We start from the raw sequence: 18,127 nt of genomic DNA, 5'->3' as shown, positions 1-18,127 counted from the left end.
CTGACAGTCTGGAGAAGGGTCTCGACCCGAAACGTCACCCATTCCTTCTGTCCAGAGATGCTGCCTGTCCCGCTGAGTTACCCCAGCATTTTGTGCCTATCTTCTTTTATTCATACCTTATCTTGCACTAAATGCTGTACCCTTTATTCGTTATCTGTACACTGTGGACGGCTTGATTATAATCATGTACAGTCTTTTCTTTGACTTGATAGCACATCTATAAAGAACATCTGCAGTACTATAAACTGGTTAGTTGTACATTGACTGAAATAGCTATTCAATATAAGTAAACTGCATTTTTTGGCACAGTTTTCCCTTGGATAAAGGTGTGGCAAAAGCATTTTCATTTGTATGGAATAAACCAAATGGATAAAACTTGCATATTTGGCAGTATCTATGTTGTCCACATCTGCGTTGGGAATATTAAAGTTACAGGAGAGATATGGTACTGTTGAAGTTTAATGTGTTGAGTTGATACTACATTTTGGTATATGGTAAAATCGGGCCGTGCGGGGCTGGGGAATGATAGGGCAGAGGGCAGAGCGCCGGAATTGGTGTGATCAGTGATAGTGTTCTGAATGCATTCAAGAGAGAGCTAGATAGAGCTCTTAAGGATAGGGGGTCAGGGGGTATGGGGAGAAGGCAGGAACGGGGTACTGATTGAGAATGATCAGCCATGATCACATTGAATGGCGGTGCTGGCTCGAAGGGCCGAATGGCCTCCTCCTGCACCTATTGTCTATAAACAAAAACTTTTCACTGTACCTCAGTATACGTGACAATAATAAACTGAACTAAACTAAACTAAACTAAACAAAAACGGAAGTGTTTTGTGCCTTACTAGGCCACAAATAAGACACAAGTGTTGCAGTAACTCAGTAGGTCAGTCAGCGTCTTTGGAGAACGTGGATAAGTGGTGTTTCTGGTTGAAATACCTCTACCAAAATTTCAGCATCTGCAGTTCCATGCAGAAACAAGGAGCTGGAGTGGTTCAGCGGGTCAGGCATTTTCCAGACCTGCTACCTGACCCGCTGAGTTACTCCAGGAGTTTGTGTCTGCAGTTCCTTGTGTGTATGTAAGTCCAATGGATGAATGGTTCACATAATTAAGTTGGCCTGACATAGTGTGGGAAGACAATAGACAATAGGTGCAGGAGGAGGCCATTCGGCCCTTCGAGTCACCTTCCCCAAACTGACAATGATCTATTCTACGTTTTCCTTGAACATCGTCCCCTTTGATCCCTCGTTTTCACACCTTACGCCTCCTTATCTCAATGTCTCCCTCTCCCCTGACTTTCAGTCTGAAGAAGGGGCTCGATCCGAAACATCGCCCATCCCTTCTATCCAGAGATGCTGCCTGACCTGTTGAGGTACTCCAGTGTTTTGTGTCAATGTCCTGACATCCAAGTAATCAACTGCATGAAATTGGCAATCAAGTATTAACTCCAGGATCTCTGGGAATGTGGCTCTCAGACAGACCAGCAACCCAGTGGATTTTTCACCCAGAGCTAATGGGTTCAAGTTGACAGACTGGTTGTAGATATATCCTAAAACTGGGACTTATGTTTTTTGGTTTCATGTCATCCATCCATTATTCAAAAGTTCCCCTTGTTGTTTTTATCAGTGCAATGTTCCGTGCTTCTGCAAAGTTAATCCTTGCACAAGAACCCTTCATCTTCAGTGCTTTGTGCTTGGTTAGCAACCTAAAAGATGTGCTTGCTATGGTCTGGAAAGCACTGTTGTGAAAGCAGTAGAAGTGGTTTCTATCCTAAGTTTCTAAAAGGAGATGGATAAGCACTTGGAGAGAAAATGTCCAGAGCCATTGGGAAAAGGGAGGGGTGTTGAACAAACTAGATAACTTTTTCCATATAACCATATAACCATATAACAACTACAGCACGGAAACAGGCCCGTTCGGCCCTACCAGTCCACGCCGACCACTCTCTCTGACCTAGTCTCATCTACCTGCACTCAGACCATAACCCTCTAATCCCCTCCTATCCATATACCTATCCAATTTACTCTTAAATAATAAAATCGAGCCTGCCTCCACCACTTCCACCGGAAGCCCATTCCATACAGCCACCACCCTCTGAGTAAAGAAGTTACCCCTCATGTTACCCCTAAACTTTTGTCCCTCAATTCTGAAGCTATGTCCCCTTGTTGGAATCTTCCCCACTCTCAAAGGGAAAAGCCTACCCACGTCAACTCTGTCCGTCCCTCTCAAAAATTTAAAAACCTCTATCAAGTCCCCCCTCAACCTTCTACGCTCCAAAGAATAAAGACCCAACCTGTTCAACCTCTCTCTGTAGCTTAAGTGCTGAAACCCAGGCAACATTCTAGTAAATCTCCTCTGTACCCTCTCCATTTTGTCGACATCCTTCCTATAATTTTTCACACGATAAATGAAGGTACAGCACAGTCTTCTCCATGCTGAAGAATGTATGGCCAACAACAAATACTTGCGATAATGTAGCACCGCGTCAATGGTGAAACATTCAAAGGCAAACCATGGAGCAGCATCACATAGTCATAGAGTCTTACAACGTGGAAACAGGCCCCTCATCCATGCCGACCAACATGCCCCATCTAAGGTAGACCCATATGCCTTGTGTTTGCCCCATACCCCTCCAAAACCTTCCTACCCATGAATCTGCCCAAGTGTCTTTTAAATGCTGTTATCGCACCTGCCTCAACTACCTCCTCTATACTCAATATAGTGGGGGTGGTGGGTGTATGGAATGATTTGCCAGAGGAGGTAGTTGAGGCAGGTTAAGATACAGTGAGACAGGTACATAGATCGGACAGGTTTGGAGGGATATGGGTCAAACGCAGACAGGTAGGACTAGTGTAGCTGGGACATGTTAGCCGGATGTGGGCAAGTTAGGCCGAAAGGCCTGTTTCCACGATGTAAGACTCTATGACTAATACCCTAACTGATGAAGCCCAATGCACCAAGAGTATTCTTTACCATCCTATCTACCTGCGACGCCACTTTCATGGAACTAATTACCTGTTCTCCTAGATCCTTCTGTTCTACTACACTCCACCGGGCCTCTCATTCACCGTGAAGGTCCCACCCTGGTTTGACTTCCCGAAATGCAACACCTCGCACTTATCTGCATTGAACTCCATTATCCATTCCTCAGTCCAAGTAGTACTTGAGTAGCAGAGAAATAACAAGATAAACTCAGAAGTGATACTTTCACTGCAATGTAATGAATTAAAGTTCCTTCGAGGGAAATCCCTCTGCATTTGAAGTTGGGAATTCTCATTCCAATTGTAATCCGTTCTATAAAACCGGCCTGCAATGGTCAAACTTTGATAAACACCAGAAAACCTAGTACAAATATTGAGACTATTAGCAATTATGGTTCTGGGAACCATCCCAAATTAGTAGCAGCAAATGTCTCTCTTCATTCAGCAGTGGTGAGGTGCCAATTCATGTTATACTGGACAGATTGGGAACACTTGACCAAACAACGGCCGGCACTTGAATCCTGACCTCGCTCGGGTGCTGACTGTACGGAGTTTGCATGTTCTCCCTGTGTGGGGTTTCTTTGGGGTGCTCCGGTTTCCTCCCATACTCCAAAGACGTACAGGTTTGTAGGTTAATTGGCTTCGGTAAAGTTTGTAAATCGCCCCTGTTGTCAACGATAGCGCAACTATACGGGGATCGCTGGTCAGCGCGGATTCGGTGGGTCTCCGCGCTGTACCTCTAAAGTAAAATGAAACCCAAATGGTTGGGAAATTCCACTGGGTTGCTGAACTCTGTGCAATTAACAGAAGGAGAGCCTGGAAGTGCTGACAATCATGGCCCATAACTGCTGGAAGATATGCCTCATTTTTCTTCTGCCCCAGCCAAATCTCGCTGCAAAACTAATCTCAGAAGTACCAGGCAGAGGCCAGCGATGATATACTTTCATAAGATCATAAGTGATAGGAGCTGAAATTGGCCATTCGGCCCATTTTCAGTCAGAGAGTTGTGAATCTGTGGAATTCTCTGCCTCAGAAGGCAGTGGAGGCCAATTCTCTGAATGCATTCAAGAGAGAGCTAGATAGAGCTCTTAAGGATAGCGGAGTCAGGGGGTATGGGGAGAATGCAGGAACGGGGTACTGATTGAGAATGATCAGCCATGATCACATTGAATGGCGGTGCTGGTTCGAAGGGCCGAATGGCCTCCTCCTGCACCTATTGTCTATTGTCTATATTGTCTATCAAATCTACTCTGCCATTCAATCATGGCTGATCTATCTCTATCTCCTACCCCCATTCTCCTGCCTTCTCCCCATAGCGTCTGACACCCGCACATCCTAACAATGCACATGCACATCCTAACAAACTTATGATGAATGGTGTGTGAGATCTGAGGAATTGCTGTCCCCTCCACTGTGAATGTCATCGAGTCATACAACACCCGAAACAGGCCCTTCAGCCCAGCATGCCCATGCTAACCAAGGTGCCCCATCCACACTCGTCCCACCTGCCCACATTTAGTCCCATTCCTATCCGTGTACCTGTCCAAATGTCTTTTAAATGTAGTGATAGTACCTGCCTCCACTACCTACTCCAGCAGCTCATTCCATACACCCACCATCCTCTACGTGAAAACATTGCCCCTCAGATTGCTATATTTTGACCCGCTGCTGATGTTAGCCAGCTACACCTCTGCATAGCAGGGCCAAGCTCAAGTTATTAGAGTGTTAACCACATCTGCACACATGGCAGATTCCTAATGAGACAGTTTCTGAAGCAAAGCACTCAGTGCCAGCAAAATGTCCTCATCAGCATTTTCAACCAATTTTGTCAGGTGGCTTTGCAAAGCTCAAATCAAATTAAACCACATAAGCCATGAGGTTAGAAAAACTGGTAAAACCGCACTAATTCGAGAGACACTTGTCACTTTGCCCTGTCTAGCCGTAATGGAATTAATTTTTGATTCTTGACATTTCTTCGAAGGGCGGCACGGTGGCGCAGCGGTAGAGTTGCTGTCTTACAGCACTTGCAGCGCCGGAAACTCAGGTTCGATCCCGACTACGGGTACTGTCTGTACAGAGCTTGAACGTTCTCTCCGTGACCTGCGTGGGTTTTCTCCGAGATCTTCGGTTTAGTCTACATCCCTCTAAACCTCTCCTATTCCATGTACCTGTCCAAATGTCTTTTAAATGTTGTTATAGTACCTGCCTCAATTACCTCCTCTGGCAGCTCATTCCATATACCCACCACCCTCTATGTGAAAAAGAATTGCCCCTCAGATTGCCATTAAACCTTTCGCTCCTCACCTTGAACATATGACTTCTGGTTCTCAATTTCCCTACCCTGGGCAAGAGACTCTGTGCGTTTACCCAATCTATTCCTCTCACGATTTTGTACACCTCCATAAGATCACCCTCATCCTCCTGCCCTCCAAGGAACAGAGACCCAGCCTGCTTAACCTCTCCCTATCGCTCAGGTCATGGCAACATCCTCGTAAATCTTCTCTGCGCCCTTTCCAGCTTGACAACATCTTTCCTATAACATGGTCCCCAGAACTGAACACACAATGCTGCTATTGATCATGTACAAACTGATAAGATTTATATAGACGTTATGATATGCTCAGTCATTTTGGGCCGAAGGGCCTGTTCCTGCATTGTAATTTTTTATGTTCCATGTTCCAAAAAAAATTTGGGGTTAACAGATATTAGTCACAACCAATTAACTGATAATCTGATGTACTTGATTAGTCTCTTGCCCAGAGTATGAGAATCGAGGACCAGAGGACAGAGGTTTAAGGTGAAAGGGAAAAGATTTAATAGGAATCTGAGGGGTATCTTTTTCACACAAAGGCTGGTGGGTGCATGGAACAAGCTGCCAGAGTGGGTAGTTGAGGCAGGAAATATCGCAACATTTAAGAAACAGTTAGACAGGTACATGCATAGGACAGGTTTGGGTAGTCACATGCACCGAGGTACAGTGAAAAGCTTTTGTTGCGTACTAACCAGTCAGCATAAAGACAATACATGGTTACAATCGGTCCTTTTGGAGGGATATGGGCCAAACGCGGGCAGGTGCGACTAGTGTAGCTGGGCCATGTTGGCCGGTGTGGTGATGTTGGGCCGAAGGGCCTGTTTCCAGGCTGTATCACTCCATGACTCTATTGAGAGTTAGAGGCATTTAGTGAAAGTATAAACAATCCAAAGTTCAATGCAAAGCACTCCCTTTCCTACTCTCTGCCCCCACCCACATTTCCTATACCTTTCGGAGGCTAGTGCCAACATTTAATTCAATCCCCTACTGGTGTCTCGGTAATCTTATCATGCTGACCATTTTTCTTACGATTGAATTTTCCAAAAAACCTTCATATTAACCGACTTGCTGAAGCATTGATGCTTCAGATAATGCAAGCACACACGGCTAATTGATTTTGTTTACTTTGGAGTAGGCAAAACTGAGCAGAAGCTGACAGGTATATTGTTGGAAAAAGGAATGTTAAACAACTTCAAAGCAACGTTTATTGACTCATAAATACAGGTGGTAGCTGATTTCTGCTGTACTACCTCTGTCAAAGGAGGCCAAATGTAATAAAAAAAACACTTTGAACTTTATGACAAAGCTGAGGTATGCAAAACACTATTGTGCAGTCTTGTTATTTTTAATGGTTTTAAAATAGTGAATACAGGTCGACACAATAGGATTGCTGTGTGTCCCAAGTGGTTTATTTACCTGGATTAATATAACATTGTTAAATTGAGATTTTTTTTCCAATTTTACAAATCAGTTCATGCTTAATTCGTTGGCAAATAATGCTACACACCTATTTATAAATGTGGCCTTTGTAGGTTGGGTTACTGAATTAATTGAAGTCTTTCAGACACCAGTCTTCCTATCTGCTATGTGTAAGAAGGAACTGCAGATGCTGGTTTAAACCGAAGGTAGACACAAAAAGCTGGAGTAACTCAGCGGGACAGGCAGCATCTCTGGAGAGAAGGAATGGGTGACGTTTCGTGTCGAAGGGTCTCGACCCAAAACGTCACCCATTCCTTCTCTCCAGAGATGCTGCCTGTCCTGCTGAGTTACTCCAGCTTTTTGTGTCTACCTCCCTATCTGCTGCAACAGGTTGGGACAAAGAGGGAAGTGAACAATACTCTTGGCTACCCTCTGTCTAGTTCTTCTGAAGAAGGGTCTCGACCCAAAACGTCGCCCATTCCTTTTCTCCAGAGATGCCGCCTGACCCGCCGAGTTACTCCAGCATTTTGTGTCTATCTTCGGTGTAAACCAGCATCTGCAGTTCCTCCCTACCAAGGGAATAAAGGGATTGGACTGATCAGAGAGTTCTTTCAAGGAGCTGGCACGGGGCTCGGAGACAACTGTGTCGCTGGTTTGCAGCTCTGTCTTTAGGTCACAATTGAATCCAGTTTCAAGGCAACAATCAGAGATTCGGAGTTGCAAACATTACCAGAGGAATCTCAAGGTCAAAAACTAAAAGCCAAAAGCTTTTCCTTTTCATACATTCAAGTGTATGGTTGGTGAAGATGCTGGTTTCCAGAGGGTGGGGCGAGGAGGGGAGAAAATGATTCATCCTTTGAGAAATTATGGGGTTTTTTCAAAAATGCCACCGTCTGGGGCAGTCACGTTGAAGCAGCCAGGCCCAGTCACCGAACGTAGTAAGTGGTCACTGAGAACGGAGGCTACCCACAGGTACGAAGGCATCTGCATGTTTGCACTGTGGCTAGGGAGGAGGCTCACAGAAAGGTTTCCTGTTGCACAAATGACCATTTCATAGCTTGGCCGCTGATTCCAAATGATGTCATTTGTGAGCCACACACAAACAAACACACGCACGCGCACAAGCACATTCACACACATACACACACACACACACACCTACAAACACACACATACACACACACGCACACAAACATGCGCACAAGCACACTCACACACATACACCCACACACTCACACACTTATGCACACTCATACACACACACGCACACAAGCATGCGCACAAGCACACTCACACACATCCACACACACACTCACACACATACAAACACACACATACACACACACGCACACAAACATGCGCACAAGCACTCACACACATCCACACGCACACAAACATGCGCACAAGCACACTCACACACATCCACACACACACTAACACACATACAAACACACACATACACACACACTAACACACATACAAGCACTCACACACATCCACACACACACGCGCGCACAAGCACACTCACACACTAACACACATACAAACACACACATACACACACGCACACAAACATGCACACAAGCACACTCACACACATACACACATGCACACACACCCACACACACACTCACACATATACACACGCGCGCGCACACATGCGTGCACACACACACATGCACAAACCCACACACACACACACATATGCACACACATACACACGCACGAACGTACACATATGAACACACACATGCACACACACACACGCACACACGCACACACACACATACACATGCATGCATGCACACACATGCTCACACACACAAAATTGGGGTTTAAAACATGGATTGCTCGGTGAGGGACTGAGTTTCATTATGCACAACATTTTAAATCGCAGAAGTAGACTTTATCAGAGCGTCCCGTTTAATCCCGCTGGTGGTAGGAGGTGGGGCAGTGGTGATGAATATTTCCACTGCAACTTCCGGGAAACTGAATCAGAGGTTTTGAACGGAAAGCATGAGCATCATCGGAAGTGGAACGAGAGCTGGGCTTGGAAAACCGCGCCCACAACATGTCTAACCCAGCACCTTTCTAACCTGTCTGGGGAGATGGCCCGGCCCAAAACATCACCCGTCTTTCTTCTCCAGAGATGCTGGCTGCCCCGCTGTGTTACTCCAGCACTTTGTTAATCTCGGTGGGTGGGTCAAAGGTCCTGTTTCCGCGCTGTATTTCTACGGGGAGGCGCAGCGGTAGAGTTACTGCCTTATGGGGCTTGAAGTGCCGGAGACCCGGGATCGATCCTGACTACGGATGCTGTCTGTATGGACTTTGTACGTTCTCACCGTGACCGCGTGGTTTTCTCTGAGTTCTTCGGTTTTATCCCACACTCCAAAGATATACAGGTTTGCACGGTAAATTGGTTTGGTATAAGTGTAAATTGTCCCTCGTGTGTGTTGGACAGTGTTAATGTGCGGGGATCACTGGTCGGTGCGGACTCGGTGGGCCGAAGGGCCTATTTCTGCGCTGTATCTCTAAACTAAACTAAACTAAACTAATCTAAACTAAACTAAACTACAAGGGGGTCACGTTGAGTTCACCGAGTCCTAGTTGGCTCTTAGCGAAGCAATCCAATACATCCCATCCTGCCTCTGCTCTATCCTGGTTTGAGCGCCTCCTGGGTTAGTGTGGAGCACTTGTGGCCTCCAGAACAGACACTAGCAATAAAGTGCAGGGAGATGATCTATCCTTCATTCCAAGGGGCGAGAGATCCGTGAAGACATGACAGGTGAAGGCAGCTTGCCCAGATAATGCCCGAGAGACTCGAGGCCCAATCTCAGAAAGACTGCGGGCCTCCAGAGAAAGAGGACTGAGCAGAATTTTTTTTCCACCCCACAGTTTTTAATGGCCTTGATTCTGGCTCATCTTCAGCAGAATTTGGAGCCAAAAGCCCTATTGGATCAACTCAACAAATAGCTGGAGGCCATAAGAGGTACCAAGCAAACCAGTAGCTCTGTGGGAGTAGCATACTAAGCAGTAAGTAATCACATTTCAAGCATTAGATTCATATTGAGCATTGGTACAGGAAAACCTCATGTTGCTTTTGACTTTGAAGCGAATGTCAAACATTATAATTATTACAAATATAATGTTTGCATTGAAGACTATAATCTTACTCAATCAATCTCACTACATGCATCAGGCTATTAAAAACTACAAAGCCCCCAAAAATGACTCTGAACTATATATGTGGGAAGGAACTGCAGATGCTGGTTTATACCGAAGATAGACAGAAAATGCTCAGCGGGACAGGCAGCATCTCTGGAGAGAACGAATGGATGATGTTTTGGGTCGAGACCCTACTTCACAACTATATAGACTTGGGAACAATATTTTTGTACTATTATTTTCCATTTATTGGGAGGTCATGTTGCAGTTGTATAAGACGTTGGTGAGACCGCATTTAGAGTATTGTGTTCAGTTCTGGGCGCCATGTTATAGGAAAGATGTTGGGTCAAGCTGGAAAGGGTACAGAGAAGATTTACGAGGATGTTGCCAGGACTGGACATTCTGAGCTGTAGGGAGAGGTTGAGTAAGCTGGGACTCTATTCCCTGGAGCACAGGAGGATGAGGGGTGATCTTATAGAGGCGTATAAAATCATCAGAGGAATAGATTGGGTAAACACACACAGAGGGAAGGGTGTAAAACTGAATAACTAAAATTGGCCATGGGACATTGAAAAAATGACCAATAACGCACATAGGATCTATCTAGAGCAATAGCAAGAAGTCTCTTGCCCAGAGTAGGTGAATCGAGGACCAGAGGGCAGAGATTTAAGGTGAAGGGGAAAAGATTTAACAGGAATCTGAGGAGTAGATTTTTCACACAAAGGGTGGTGGGTGTATGGAGCAAGCTGCCAGAGGAGGTAGTTGAGGCCGGGACTATCCCAAATTTTAAGAAACAATTAGACAGGTTCATGGATAAGACAGGTTTGTGGGATATGGACCAGACACAAGTAGGTGGGACATGTTGGGCAAGTTGGGCCGAAGGGCCGTTTCCACGCTGCATCACTCTATGACTCTATGACAATGAAACACTTTTGACTTGAATACCAAGGGAGTGTTGCATGATTGGAGGTTATGTCATGTGAATGAGAAGTCAAACCCTCTCTGCTCTCCGGCAAATGTAAAAGGTCCCACGCAGATGAACATACTTTAAAGCTATTTTGATGGGTGTTGAACGTAATACCTCCAGGTTTATGGGTGGCACACAGCCAGATGGAAGTGTGAGTGGTGAGGAGAGTGCAGCAAGGCTACAGAGCAAATTGTGCAGGTTAAATGTGTAGACATGTCCATGGGAGATGATATACCTATGCTGTAAGAAGGAACTGCAGATGTTGGTTTCCACCAAAGATAGACACAAAATGCTGGAGTAACTCAGTGGGTCAGTCAGCATCTCTGGAGAAAAGGAATAAATAACGTTTCGGGTAGAGACCCTTCATCAGATTGAGAGTCTCAAGGATGGGGAAAACTAGAGGAATGGGAAGGTACAAACAGATCAGAGCCGGCACCGACTCAGGAAAGGTGGAGCCCACAATGGTCCATTGTTGGCTGGGGACGAGGTGATAACGAAGGAATACAAATGGTGAAATTAGCAAGAGAACTAAGGAGGGGAAGGGACAGAGGGAGAGGGAATGCAAGGGTTACTTGAAGTTAGGGAAATCAAAATCATGCCACTGGGTTGTAAGCTGCCCAAGCGAAATATGAGGTGCCGCTCCTCCAATTTGCATATGGTTAAGAAGGCAATTGTAGTTTGGCCTTCATACTGAGAGGAAGCATGGAAGTCCTACAGCAATTGCACAAGGTCAAAGTGAGACCATACCGTGAATAATGTGTTCAGTTTTAGTCTCCTTATAGAGTCATGGATTCATACAACATGGAAGCAGGCCCTTCGGCCCAACTTACCCATGCTGACCAAGGTACCCCATCTACATGAGTCCTACCTGCCTGCATTTGACCCACATCCTTCAAAATATTTCCTATCCTTGTACCTATCCAAATGTCTATTAAATGGCGTTAAAGTACTTACCTCAACTACCTCCTCTGGCACCTGACCGTCATATACCCACCATCTGCTGTGTAAAAATATCTACCCCTCAGGTTCCTATTAAATCTTTCCCCTCTCACCTTGAACCTGTGCCCTCTGGTTCTTGATTCTCCTACTCTGGGTAAAAGACAACTCCTATCTGAGGAAAGATGATCTTTGCTGCACAGAGCAAGTGCAGTAAAGTCCCTCAGAATGGGACCATAGGGATGATATTTATTTAACTGTGACTTTATTCTTAGACTGTGTCCCCAGAACCAGGGGCCACAGTCTAAGAATGAAGGGGAGGCCATTTAAAAATGAGATTAGAAAAAACTTTTTCATCCAGAGAGTTGTGAATTTGTGGGATTCTCTGCCACAGAGGACAGTGGAGGCCAATTCACTGGATGAATTTAAAAGAGGGTTAGATAGAGCTCCAAGGGCTAGCGGAATCAAGGGATATGGGGAGAAGGCAGGCATGGGTTACTGATTGTGGATGATCAGCCACGATCGCAATGAATGGCGGTGCTGGCTCGAAGGGCCAAATGGCCTCCTCCTGCACCTATTTTCTATGTTTCTATGCTTATTGGAGTTTAGATGAATCAGAGGAACCTCAGTGAAACTTTTGAGATGATGATGGGACTAGAGAGACTGGATGTATGAAAGATATTCTTAATGGTGTGGAGGTTGGAATAATGGGTCAGAGCCCTAAGGATAAGCAGCAGAGACCAATTCATTAAAAATGTATTTGAGACGGAGTAAAATATAGTGTTAATGGCTAAAAGAGATCAACAAAACGGGGGAGAAAGCAGGTAGATGATCTTCCAAGGAAACAATTATCCTTTTCTTAGCATTACTAAAGAATCGCATTGTGTAAATCAGGAACCAAGATTCTCACATTACTAGTAACTATATTTCAAAGTACTTCATTTACTGTGAAAAATTCTGGAACGTTGTAAAAGTTGGCGCCTAAAAGGAGTCTTCATTATCTTTTAATTTTGTTTGTAAATAGGTGATGGCACGGTGGCGCAGCAGTAGAGTTGCTGCCTTACGGCGGCAGAGACCCGGGTTCGATCCTGACTACGGGTGCTGTCCGTACGGAGTTTGTCCGTTCTCCCCGTGACCTGTGTGGATTTTCTCCGGGTGTTCCGGTTTCCTCCCACACTCCAAAGACATACAGGTTTGTCGGCTAATTGTCTTGGTAAAATTTTGAAATGTCCCTATTTGGTGTAGGATAGTGTAAGTGTGTGGGAATCGCTGGTCAATAGACAATAGACAATAGGTTCAGGAGGCCATTTGGCCCTTCGAGCCAGCACCGCCATTCAATGTGATCATGGCTGATTATTCTCAATCAGTTCCTGCCTTCTCCCCATACCCCCTGACTCCGCTGTCCTTAAGAGCTCTATCCAGCTCTCTCTAGAATGAATTCAGAGAATTGGCCTCCACTGCCTTCTGAGGCAGAGAATTCCACAGATTCACAACTCTCTGACTGAAAACGTTTTTCCTCATCTCAGTTCTAAATGGCCTACCCCTTATTCTTAAACTGTGGCCCCTTGTTTTGGACTCCCCCAACATTGGGAACATGTTTCCTGCCTCTAACGTGTCCAACCCCTTAATAATCTTATACGTTTCGATACGATCTCCTCTCATCCTTGGTCGGCAAGGACTCAGTGGGCCAAAGGGCCTGTTTTCGCGCTGTATCTCTAAACGAAACTAAACTTACAAAAAGGTGTCTGATCAAGTGACAATTCCCTTCAGAGATGCTGCCTGACCTGCTGTGTTACTCCAGTACTTTATGTTTTACTCAGGATTCCAGCACCTGCAGTTCCTTGAGTGACTATTTTGTCTTGTCAGGTCGCATTGTTCACTCAAAGTCACCCTGTAAAGATTTGTCATCCAAACCCTCTCTCACCCTTATCAGCAGCTCTTTAGTTTGGTTTTAGTTCAGAGATACAACACGAAAACAAGCCCTTTGGCCCACCAAGTCCACGCCGACCAGCGATCCCTGTACACTCGCACTATCCTGCACACTGGGGACAATTTACAACTTTTACCAAACTCAATCATATGTCTTTGGAGTGTGGGAGGAAACCAAAGCACCCGGAGAAAAGCCACGCAGGTCACGGGGAGAACATGCAAACTCCACACAGGCAGCGCCCATAATCGGGATTGAACTGGATCTCCGGTGCTGTAAAGGCAGCAGCTTTACTGCTGCGCCCCCCAAGCAACTCGCCAGTCTACCTGGATATTCGGCAACCAATAGCACATTCAGATTCATGGGGTACGCGGAACATTTAGCAACATCAGAGTCAAATACTGAGAGGCTGGTTTTAACTGGGCGACAGCACACTGACGGCCTTTTCACAAAGCGCCCAGTTTGGAGAGATGAATGGGATGAGGTACATGACGACAGGCCAATTCACTTCCACCCGCTTACTGTGGTTGCTTTAAAATTGCTTAAAGCCCCAAGCTTAAAAAAGCGACGACTTCCATGAGTTATTCTCTTCTCTCGTACTGATATCGGTAATGGAAGCTGGCCTGTGCGGAGTAAGAACCCGAGCATTAAGTAGCTCGGCCAAATGGTCCATTTCGGTGCTCAAATTTCCATGTAATTAAGCAGCCCTCAATACATGTAATAAGCTCCTTCATCCCACATTAAGAAATAACACATCCCAGTAACTGGTATCTACAACAAATATATACACAGCTGAGGTCACCCTGCCTACTGAACCACTGCATTGACTGCACAGAGGGTGTCTGGAGGAGTCATTCTTTTTTTTCCCTTGACACCTCCCAACTAGATGACATAATGGTATTATGCAACAGGTACCCTTGACTACGTCAACTGGTGTGTTGGTTCTGCCAGACAACTGTAAGGAGATTTGTAAATATTGGAACAGATCGCTCATGTCAACCTACTGAACCCAGTGGTATGAACATCGACTTCTCCCACTTTAGATAGTTCCTCTGTCCCTCTCTTTCCCGATCTCCCTCTATCTTCCTGTCTCCACCTATATCCTTCCTTTGTCCCGCCCCCCCCCTGACATCAGTCTGAAGAAGGGTCTCGATCCGAAACGTCACCCATTCCTTCTCTCCTGAGATGCTGCCTGACCTGCTGAGTTACTCCAGCATTTTGTGAATAAATACCAAGGAATTTAAACGGTTGGGTGGTGGTGTGGCCGACAGATCGTTGACCTGCTCCAGCAAGCCCCACGAGGTTTCACCAGCTCAGTGTGTCCACGCCTACGCGATCTCCCGCTTGCCAAACACTTTAACCCTCCTCCCATTCCTAAACTGACCTTTCTGTCCTGGGTCTTTTCCACTGTCAGAGTGAGGCCAAATGCAAATTGGAGGAACAGCACCTCATATTTCACTCGGGCAGCTTACAACTGGAAGTGAGAAGGAAATTTTTCACCCAGAGAGTTGTGAATTTGTGGAATTCTCTGCCACAGAGGGCAGTGGAGGCCAAATCACTGGATGGATTTAAAAGAGAGTTAGATAGAGCTCTAGGGGCTGGTGGAATCAAGGGATATGGGGAGAAAGCAGGCACGGGTTATTGATTGTGGACGATCAGCCATGATCACAATGAATGGCGGTGCTGGCTCGAAGGGCCAAATGGCCTCCTCCTGCACTTATTTTCTATGTTTCTACGTTTCTATGTAACCCCAGCTGTATGATCATGATTTCTCTAACTTCAAGTAACCCTTGCTTTCCATCTCTCTCCCTGTGCCTCCCCCACCCTAGTTCTCCGAACAGTTTCACTGTCCTTCTGATGCATTTTACTGCTCGTATGCCTCGTTGCCACCTTCTCCTCAGCCAACAATGAACCATTCAATGAACCATCGTCTGTTTTGATCTGTCCTTTGTGCACCTTACATGCTCTATGTACCCATCCGTTTCTCTAGTTTTCCTCTCCCCTGGCTCAGTCTGAAGGAGTGCCTCGATCCAATTCCTTCTAGAGAGGCTGCCTGTCCCACTGTTACTCCAGCTTTTTGCGTCGACAGCGAGATTTATTCCCTCTCTTCCAAGTTTCTAATCGCAGCATTAGCCCATTGCCATGGGAGGCTGTGTGTTAGAATTCCCATAAGTTAGGCATAGCATCCCTGAGGTGCAGTTATTTTGCAAAGGAACGGAGATCACACTGTACAATTTGTGTTGGTTTTGAAGGAGGGGAGAGATCCTTGGGAAATGTAAAAATTGTCCCTAGTTGGTGTAGGATAAGTGTCAATGGGTGGGGATTGCTGGTCGGCACGGACCCGGTGGGCCTGTTTCTGCGTTGTTTCTCTAAAGATCATAAGAGATAGGAGTAGAATTAAGTCATGTAGCCCATCAAGTCCACTCCGCCATTCAATCATGGCTTATCTACCTATCCCTCCTAACCCCATTCTCTTGCCTTCTCCCCATAACATCTGACACATGTACTAATCACGAAATCTATCTATCTCTGCCTTAAATACAGTATATCCACTGACGGCCTCCACAGCCTTCTGTGGCAAAGAATTCCACAGATTCACCACCCTCTGACTAACGAAATCCCTCCTCATCTTCCTAAAAGAATGTCTTTTAATTCTGAGGCTATGACCTCTACTCCTAGACTTTCCCACTAGTGGAAATATCCTCTCCACGTCCACTCTATCCAAACCTTTCACTGTTCTGTGCGTTTCAATGAGGTTCCCACTCATTCTTCTAAACTCCAGCGAGTCCGGGCCCAGTGCCGTCATAGGTTAGACGCGAAGTTTAGTGTGTGAAAGTCAGGGTGCATGAGCAAGAGAGATAACTGCACTGTTAAAGACAGGAGGGCAGTCTGCCGGGGGTAGCATTGGAATTATGTTGGAGGAAGGGGAGCAGTGCTAACCATGACTTGGAGAGCAGAGGGCCGGGAGAGGGAGAACAACGAGGAACAGCAAGAATTGGAGCTGCTGACGACTAATCTACGACGTGCAAGACGAGATGAAATCAACCGACTTTTAGTGCAGGGTGGAGTTAGAAATGTGGATAAGCCAGAATTTTTGTAACTCCATATCAGCAGCACAGAGCCTATTATGTTGATCCCCTGTCAATTCTACCTTCCAATTGACGCTCAGTCCAAATGATGCATATCGGGGGTAGGGGCTGGGTCAAACTCAGTGCTGAAGTGAACTTGAACTTCAGCTTCTGTCTGATGTTCTCAAGCTGGAAAGGGTGCAGAGAAGGATGTTGCCAGGACTTGAGGCCCTGAGCTGTAGGGAGAGGTTGAGCAGGCTGGGGCTTTAATTCGGAGTGCAGGAGGATGAGGGGTGATCTTATCGAGGTGTATACGATCATGAGGGTGAATAGACAGGGTGAATGCACAGTCTTTTACCCAGAGTAGAGAAATCAGGAGCCAGAGGACATAGGCTTAGGGTGAGAGGGGAAACATTTCAGGGGAACCTGAGGGGCAACATTTTTTTTTTACACAAAGGGTGGTGGGTAAATGGAACGAGCTGCCAGAAGAGGTAGTTGAGGCAGGTACTTTCACGACGTTTAGAAGACATTTGGACAGGTACATCGATAAGGCATGTTTAGAAGGATATGGGCCAAACGCAGGCAGATGGGACTTGTGTAGATAGGCCATGTTGGTTGGTGTGGGTAAGTTGGGCCGAAGGGCCTGCTTCCACACTGTATGACTATGATTCTATAATACCCTCCTCAGCCTGCCCTTCCCTCAGCCACTCTGCCATTGAAACCCTCATTTATGTGCTCATCATCACCGGGTTCAACTTCGCAGCTGAGGGGTCATTCACTGGTCAGATGCCAAGCATGGAGGGCATTAATGGAGCGAGAGGGAGCTTCATTCAAGGGACAGGCCTGACAAGGGCTGATGTAGAGATAATGGAGATGCATTTGAGATCGGACTTTGGTACTGGGCTCTGCTATGGGCACGGAGTCATCACAGTCCACAGCGGAGGGTTTAGTTTAGTATGGTTTAGTTTAGTTTATTGTCACGTGCACCGAGGTACAGTGAAAAGCTTTTGTTGCGTGCTGACCAGTCAGCGGAAAGACAATACATGATTACAATCGGGCCATCTGTTGTGATATTGCTGGGACTACTTCGTTGTATTCCAAGGACTACTTTGTTTGCCTGTGTAGTAATGTGTATATAAGAGATTGGTGTGATTAGGCGGTCACTCTGGTTCCAGGTCGCCACGGAATAAACAGCCTGGAGTTAAGCTCCAGCATTGTAACCTTTTGCATACGTGTACTTGTGGTCCGTCCAGAGTCTCAACAAAGGTACAACACGAAGTTCAACACCGTCCACAGAGAATGAAGAATGAGAAAGGTGGGATTAGTGTAGATGAGGCATGTGTCGGAAGGAACTGC

General features: G+C 46.0%; 1 long non-coding RNA gene across 1 annotated transcript in view; it reads right to left on the bottom strand.

The window, feature by feature from the left end:
• LOC144594944 (uncharacterized) overlaps window positions 1-18,127 on the bottom strand; it is a 263,815-nt gene that overhangs the window by 46,471 nt on the left and 199,217 nt on the right. The gene's annotated exons all lie outside the window — the stretch shown is intronic.

Source organism: Rhinoraja longicauda, chromosome 6 (assembly GCF_053455715.1).
Source record: "Rhinoraja longicauda isolate Sanriku21f chromosome 6, sRhiLon1.1, whole genome shotgun sequence".
NCBI lineage: Eukaryota > Metazoa > Chordata > Chondrichthyes > Rajiformes > Arhynchobatidae > Rhinoraja > Rhinoraja longicauda.
The sequence above is the reverse complement of the archived record's forward strand: the minus strand, read 5'-3'. Positions and strand labels throughout refer to the sequence as shown.